Below are 8575 nucleotides of genomic sequence, written 5' to 3' on the forward strand. Positions count from 1 at the left end.
ATGGGGCCGTCACGGTCATAAGACAAGTGCCCCTGTTCTCCTCCAGAGATTCCAGTACCCACCAGCCCTCTGGATGGAAACTCAAATCCGTAGGGATGCATACACCACGAGCTTTCTTTTAGACCTATGTTGACAATTACTTATTAGACTAATTGGAAATAGCAGAAACTAGGTGACTAACCCATAATTTCTTGCTTCCTCTCCTTTCCTTCCTCCTCTCCCTCTCCGACGTCATCTTCATTGTCTTCTTCTTCTTCTTCTCCCTCTTCTTCTTCATTTTCTTCTTCTCTCTCTGTCTCTCTCTGTCTCTGCCTCTCTTTCTCTCAATAGTTTGCACTCATGTTTACAATGGGTCGGACACTGTAGTAGACACTAGGGGTATCAAATGAGAAAGCCTGCTCCTGCCCTGAAGGAACTCGCAGCCCCCTGGGAGAAGAAGATACATCGGACATGTGAATACAGTGAAGGGACGTCCAGAGCACTCTAGGAGCACCTAAGAGAGTTGCCCTGGTCAGAGCAAGGTCCAGCTCCAGCACAAGCAAAGGTCCCTGAAAAAGGTTCCAGGGTGAGCAAGGACAAGCCTGCCCCAAGTGCTCTGAGCACAGGGACCTGGGGCTATGGAAGACCAGGGAAGCAGGGGCAGGAGAGGCAGGTGCAACCAGGAAGGTGCCGGGTGCCCTTAGCCGGCAACCTAACGCACCAGTGCCTGACCCTCTCACCATCTCTGCTGACTAGCTCCCCCAAGAAAGCGCTGGGTGTCTGAGACAAAGCCTCAATCCTCTGGGAAGAGGAGAGCAGGCTCTGAGAGACAGCAGAGTGTACCTCCAGACAGCTCCTCTGTGACCTGAAAGGGGTATCTGCAGTTCCACCCCTGGAGGTTCATTCCTGAAAATCTAGAAGTCTTGCATCTTTATGAAAGTGCCAAGTTTAGGGGAGGCCCTGCCCTCAGGTTCAGAGAAGATCCCCCCAAGAGGTGAGTAGCTGATAGAAGCACCTGTGAGACCCCAGGGAGGTCAAAGACGCCTGGGAGGGTCCTTGGAGGGGAACCGGAGAGGGGCAGAGGGGACAGAGGGCAGAAATATCCCCTTGGAAGCCAAACAGAGCCAAAATGGAAAAAAAAAAAAAAAAAAGCATTTTTTTTCTCCTCTAATTTCAAGAGGAGTGGGTAACATTTATACTTTTCCCCTTATCTCCCCTTATCTCCCTCTGAAGCCTCCCTGCTTTGGAGCATTTCATTCTTTCATCCTACAGACTTGATGGAGCCCCCACTGGGTGCCAAGCTCTGTGCCAGGGGCTGGTGGCTGGGCAGGAGCGGGGGGTGTCTGGAGGGTTTCTTCCCCTTCTCCTGACACACGGGGAGGTTGGAGCCTCACTAGCTAGGGCCAAGAATCAAAGGTGACAAGGGCTGGGGACGGCACCCTGCAGATGGGCTCCCTCCAGCTGACCTCTCCCAAAGACCAGGCCGTGAGTGCCCAGCAAAGAGAGCCAGACAGCCACGGGGTGCATCAGCCAACGGCACCTTGTCAAAAGGCTTACCTAAAGCCCGGTGCCTGCAGGTTAGAAAAATAAACCCACAGATGAAATGAACATTATCGTAGCAGCCTGCCGAGCCTCTTAATCTGTCACTTAAATCTAGGGCTTTTAGCTATAATTGAACACCCTACTGTGACTATTATGAAGAGGAGGAGGAGGAGGTGTCGACGTTGTGGCTTAGGAGGGCGGATGAAAATAAATCTCCCTTCAAAACTAGTCAATAACAATGCCTTTGTGTTAAAGGCATAGAGCGCTGGCCTAGTCACTGCAGAGGAAAACAATACATCCAGGGTGCTCGGCAGGCGGCTGAGTCCAGCCTGCCCAGGCTGCCATTATTCTGTGTGCGTCTGGAGGACGGCCGCGAGCCCCTGAGATGGAAAAAGTGCCACCGCATTTTTTAAAAAGTTGAAAAGAGGGCGCCTGGGTGGTTCAGTTGGTTAAGCGACTGCCTTCGGCTCAGGTCATGATCCTGGAGTTCCTGGATCGAGTCCCGCATCAGGCTCCCTGCTCGGCAGGGAGTCTGCTTCTCCCTCTGACCCTCTGACCCTCTTCCCTCTCGTGCTCTCTATCTCTCATTCTCTCTCTCAAATAAATAAATAAAATCTTTAAAAAAAAATAAAAAAGTTGAAAAGAAGCTGCCTGGTGGATGACTGTATGCACATCATCTGAACTGCTCAATCTTAGTAAAGAAGAAAAGGGGGAGAGGGAGGGAGGGAGGGAAGGAGCATATGTCAACAGGGAAATGCAAATTGAAATAATGAGAGGGATGCCTGGGTGGCTCAGTCGGTTGAATGGCTACTTCTTGGTTTTGGCTCAGGTCATGATGTCAGGGTTGTGAGATTGAGCCCCAGGTTGGGCTTCGCGCTCAGCATGGAGTCTGCTTCAGATTCTCTCTCCCTCTCCCTCTGCTTCTCCCCCTGATTCGCTCTCTCTCTCTCTCGAATAAATCAATAAATAAAATCCTTTTTTAAAAAAGAAATAACGAGATACCGCTACACACCTATTACAATAGCTGAAATATGGATCACTGAGAACCCCAAATGCTGGTAAAAAATGTGGAGTAACAGGAACTCTCATGTGATGCTGGTGGGAACACAACATGGTACAACCTCTTTGGAAAACAGTCTGGCAGTTTCTTACAAAACTGAACATACTTTTACCATATGATCCAGCAGTCGTGCTCCTTGATATTTACCCAAAGGAGCTGAGAACTTATGTCCACCCAGAAACCTGCACATAGATGTTTATAGCAGTTTGATTCATAATTGCCCAAACTTGAAAGCAACCAAGATGTCCCTCAATAGGTGGATGGATAAACTGTGGTACATCCAGACAGTGGAATTTTATTCAGTGATAAAAAGAAACGAGCTAACAAGACAGAGAGGAATCTTAAGTGGGTATTACTAAGTGAAAGAAGCCAATCTGAGAAGGCTACATAATATGACATTCTGGAAAGGGCAAAACTATGGATACAGTAAAAAAGGTCAGAAGCTGGTGGGAAGGGGGGCATAAATGGTGAAACACAGATTTTTAGGGCAGTGAAAACACTCTGCATGATAGTATAATGACGGATACATGTCATTTTACGTTTGTCCAAACCCGTAGAATGTACGCCACCAACAGTGAACCCTCATGTGAACTATGGACTTCGGGTGTCGATGATTGTCAGTGTAAGTTCATCAGTTGTAATAAATGTACCATCTGGGGATGCCTGGGTGGCTCAGATGGTTAAGCATCTGCCTTGGGCTCAGGTCATGATCCTGGGGTCCTGGGATTGAGCCCCGCATTGGGTTCCTGGCTCAGCGGGGAGTCTGCTTCTCTCTCTCCCTCTGCCTCTGCCCCTGCTCATGCTCTCTCTCTCTCTCTCTCTCTCTCTCTGTATCTCTCTGTCTCAAATGAATAAATAAAATCTTTTAAAAAATTAAAAAATGTACCATCTGGTGGCAGATGTTGCTCATGGGCATGGCTATGCATTGGGGTGCAGAGGTTATGTGGGAAATCTCTCCACCTTCCTCCCATTTTGCTGTGAACCCAGAACTGCTCTAAAAAATAAAGCCTTTAAAAGAAAAAGAAGAGGGAAGAAAGGAAGGAAGGAGGAATTGGGGGAAGGGAGAAAGGGAGAGGAAGAAGGGAAGAAGGGAGGAAAGGAAAAGAAAAACTAAATGGAACATAGCAACAAAAATCTATTTTACAGGGGCACCCGGGTGGCACAATTGGTTGAGCGGCCAACTCTTGGTTTCAGCTCAGGGTTGTGATCTCAGGGTCATGAGATCAAGCCCTGTGTTGGGTTCCATGCTCAGTGAGGAGTCTGTTCCTCTCCCTCTATTCCTCCCCAGTCCCCAGTTGCTCACACTCATGCTCTCTCTCTCTCTCTCAAAAGTAAGTAAATAAATCTTTTTTCTTTTTAAATTCCCTTTACAAGCTTTTAGAAGATCACAGTGTATGGGAATGATTTTGTGACGATCAAATCCTTTCCAGTCAATCATACCGGGCCTCCTGGGAGTTCAGGAGGGAGCGATGGCGCCTTGCCTTCTGGAATGAGAGAGGATCTTCACAGTGTCCTATCCCTGTGGAAAGGCAGTTCGATACAAACAAAGGAGGGGGTTATGGCACCTGTATTACTATTATTATTGAACTGAATGGTCTTCGAGAGATTGTTCTAAAAGGACATTAGACTGAGGGAGTGAATTGTTTCTTCAGATTTCATCTTTAGAGAAATCAGGCTCCCAGGGTTTGAAGACACAGAGGGAGGGGTCTGGCAGCCACCTCAGCTGGCAGACTCCTTGCATCCTAATCTTCACAGAGAACCAACCTGAGCACTGGGCGTCTGACCTCACAAGAACTTGGGTGGAACTAAATTTGCTGGAACTCTCTTCAGAAAGGATCAAAATGAATATTGTACTCTTCGCATCAAAGCTATTCTGAGGAGCACCAAGCAAGAGCCATTTTCCATCCCGTCCAGAGTCACTGTCTTTCGTGTGATCAGCAGAGACTCTTAAACACCCATCTTCATGAATCATGGTCAGACCCAAGGCAAGAGGAGCAGTGGCTTCCCTCAACCCTCCTTTGAATATGTGTTAGTTGCTGAGAACACGCCCTTCACCCATCATGTCCGAACCACAACTGCGCGTGGCTTGTACGCCATTCAAATCTTAATTCTCACCCACCAGAACACGTCATTGACCCCTGCGTTGTCGGGTGGTGAGGTGTTCTGGAGGAGTCAGTGTGCCGTGTGATTTAAGGTTTTACTCTTTCGAGCACAGAATCATAAAAAATAAACAAGGAGAATGGGCGTAATGCATACTTTCCTGCTGAAATAAAGAGAGCACATGTCATACTTGAAATTTTACGATTCAGGCCATCATCTTGAATGAGAAGTATATTGTAGGGTTGTAATTCATATGCGGGAGGTAATAAAAGGGTAAAAGCAGTGGTGATTTCTGCCTCTCTGGCTGATTCCCTTAACATAACTTGATTTCTGGGGCATTAGCTGTTATTATTTTCTGTGTGTCTGCCCCAGGTTTATCAGGGTTCGTGGAGAATTGTTAAAAAGACATGTCACAGGTAACAAGCTCCATTTCAGAAATTAGAAACTGTGTCAGTAATTAGATCCCAGCATAATTCTGACCAAGGAGATCTGAATACATGTTCTCTGTCTATATATATACATATATATATGATATATATATATATAATGTGTATCATATATATATGAGATACATATGATATATAACATGTATATATTATATATATCATATAGATATATAATATATATATATATATAAAATGATGGTGGTGGCCATGAGATCGAAAGATGGTATATCAGTTAAGATTCTTTGGTGTAAGCAAGAGAAACCACTTCTGAGTTACTTGAGCCAGGAAAGGGATATATTGGAAGAATTCTAAGTAGGGTCCAGTGGTGCAGTTGTTGCTGAGCACCTGGGTTCTGGGCCTGAATGAGGGCTGCCGAGAGCTCTAGGATTCTGGCACTCCATGACCCCATGGCAGTCACTTCCCAGTGCATGTGTGTCTCCACTCAAGAACTAATTCCTAGGAAAGAGATGATCTCTTTGGCTCATCTGGGGTCATGTGTCTATCCCTAAGGCCACGCGGGTACAACCCTGTGATGAGCAGCCTCACAGAAACCACAGAAAATGAAGAAGGGGCATTTCCCCCAAAGAAAGGAATGTTGGGTAGACAAAAACAGAGGTCCACTAGAGACAGCCTTACTAACCTGATCTACACACAGTCATATTCTCTAACCACTGGTTGTTCCTGGTAAACGTGGCTTCCTGTCCCAAGAATTTGCCTGCTCTCCCCTGAGAGGCCATGGTGGGCAGAATACACCTTCTCCCTAGGGCACTCCCATGCCCTAATCCCCAGGGTCTGTGAATGTGGGCCTTTGCAGATGTAATTAAGGTTAGGGACTATAAATACAGACATCAGCCTGGCTTATCCAGGCAAGTCTAATGTAATCACATGAGTCAGAGGGGTGCTGCAAAAGGGTTAGACACATTCTAAGCATGAGAGGGACTCGGTCCCTGTCACTGGAGGGGAGTCACATGGAAAACACAAGGAGGAGTTTGAGCAGCCCCCAGCAGGATCTCTAGCAAAGATAAACCTCTGGCTGACAGCCAGCAAGGGCACAGGGACCCCAGTCTTGCTCTTGTAGGGGACTTAATTTAGCCAACAACCTAAATGAGCCCATAAGTGGGTTCATACCCAGAGCTTCCAGAAAGGAGCTCAGGCTTGCCGACCCCTTGTGTCAGTTTATGAGACTCTAAGCAGAGGACCCAGCTGAAGTACTCTGTACCCAGAATTCTGACATACAGAACTAAGTAATAATAAATTTGTGTTGTTTTAAGCCACTAAATTTGTAGTAATTTATTATGGCAGCCATGGAAAACCAATACAGAGGCCATAGAGATGTCTCACCTACTGCAACTTAATACCAACATCTTATGATTTTCTTGGTGATTATCTGGGTGGGTGAGCTCTCTGGGCTTAGCAATCTGACCATAATTCTTCTTCTCTTCAGCAATAACAACAACAACAAAACAAACAAAAAGTACTCATTGAACAACTACTATGTGATAGGTACCTTATAACCATTATATATATAATCCTCACCCTCCCCCCAAAAAATCCCCAAAAACCTATTATACAGACTAAGTTTTTTTTTAAAGATTTTTATTTATTTTTTTATTTGTCAGAGATCTCTCTGACACAAGCAGGGGGAGTGGGAGTGGGAGAGGGAGAAGCAGACTCCCTGCTGAGCAAGGAGTCCAATGTGGGGCTCAATCTCAGGACCCTGGGATCACAACCTGAGCCGAAGGCAGATACTTAACTGACTGAGCCACCCAGGTGCCATTTTTAAATTTTTTTTAAAATTTTTATTTATTTATTTGACAGAGAGAGCAAGAGAAAGAACTATTTTACAGATTAAAAAGCCCTCCATATCATGGCATCCTAGAACATAGGAATAGTGATAAGGCCTACATCTCCAGACGTTTCTAAAGATTGACTAAGATACAACGATGGTGGACAACTCATCCAAATTCATCCAGGTAGAAGGGATGGATCTGGGATTAAAACCCCAGTCTGTCTGACCCAACACAAGCTCTTTCTACCACGCCTCACTGCCCCAGCAGCACCACGAAGAGGGCACCCAAAACAACAGGTAGCAAACTGACAGCCTGGATCACTTCATGGCCTCAAGATCCTCCAGTTCTCAGACATATGGGCCAGTGGGACCAAAGCTGGACCCGGAGTTACTGGCCAGGTCTCCCTCCCTCTCCAGATAGATCGGTGTTGGGGTTGGAGAAGACATTCACAGCTGCAGCCAGATCTCAATTCTCCTTGGTTTTCAGTCTTCACAGGGTTCTCTTGGGCCCGCTCCATGCAAGCACGATTTCCCCAGCTGTCAGGAATACGTGGAGAATTGTTTGCAGCCTCTCTGTAGCACTCTTTCATTTTTGCAACTTCCCCATTGGACTTATGGTTCACTCCAACTAAGAGCAAAATCTCGGGCTAGCAAAGTCTCAGGGTTATCCTTGTTCATTCCCAACTGAGTCCTCCATGTTTAGCCAGCAAAGCCCCAGTTCTAAACACACACACACACACACACACACACACACACCACATCGAGTCTGTCCTTTCCGGCTTCAAACTTGCTCATTTCCAAGGCCAGCCCCACAGGTCAGCTACAGTTCCGGCCAGCTGAGCTGACGGAAGGGCATGGAAGCAGCTCCCAGCAAGGCAGCCACAGACGCCTACCGTTCTTACCTGGAGCTCCAATGGTTTTTCAAGAATAAAAGCTTCTCGATTTGTTGTCTGCCTTTAGTTAATGTACAGTGCTTTGAAATAGTTGTTCTTTTTTTTTTTTAAGATTTTATTTATTTGACAGAGAGAGAGAGAGCGGCAGCTAGAGAGGAAACACAAGCAGAGGGAGTGGGAGAGGGAGAAGCAGTCTCTCCGCTGAGCAGGGAGCCCGATGCGGGGCTCGATCCCAGGACCCCAGGATCATGACCTGAGCCGAAGGCAGACACTTAACGACTGAGCCACCCAGGCACCCCTGAAATAGTTGTTCTTGACATTTTTTCCCCAATGTTATGCCTGCTGTATGGAGGAGTCAGGGGCCTCTCCTGCTGCTATGACCAGGAGCCTCTCCCCTCATCCCTCCCGAGAGGCGGTTGTGGAGGCACCAGAAGACACCCGCCTCAGGGAGCTCCCATTCCCCACTGCTGTCCTTTTCCCGGACCACACCAGCCCCAACACTGCTCCACAGAGGCTGGTGTCTATGCCTTTCAGAGTCATTTCCCAGATTCTCCTCTCTCTCTCCACATTTCCCAGCTCTGCCCCGGGATGGGCAAAATGGAGGATTTTGCAGCTTGAATCTATTTCTGTCATATGCATATTATCTAGTATCAGAAAACATACAAGTCTGGGGGCCCAAGCTCCAGCTTTGACCGTCACTGTGTTTTTCACTGCAGTAAATGAACCATAACGACCCCCAAATACTTTGGCTTTCAGACTATTGGGG

The sequence above is a fragment of the Callorhinus ursinus genome, unplaced genomic scaffold (assembly GCF_003265705.2).
Source record: "Callorhinus ursinus isolate GAN/ISIS: 27379988/994484 unplaced genomic scaffold, GSC_fseal_2.0 scaffold7, whole genome shotgun sequence".
NCBI lineage: Eukaryota > Metazoa > Chordata > Mammalia > Carnivora > Otariidae > Callorhinus > Callorhinus ursinus.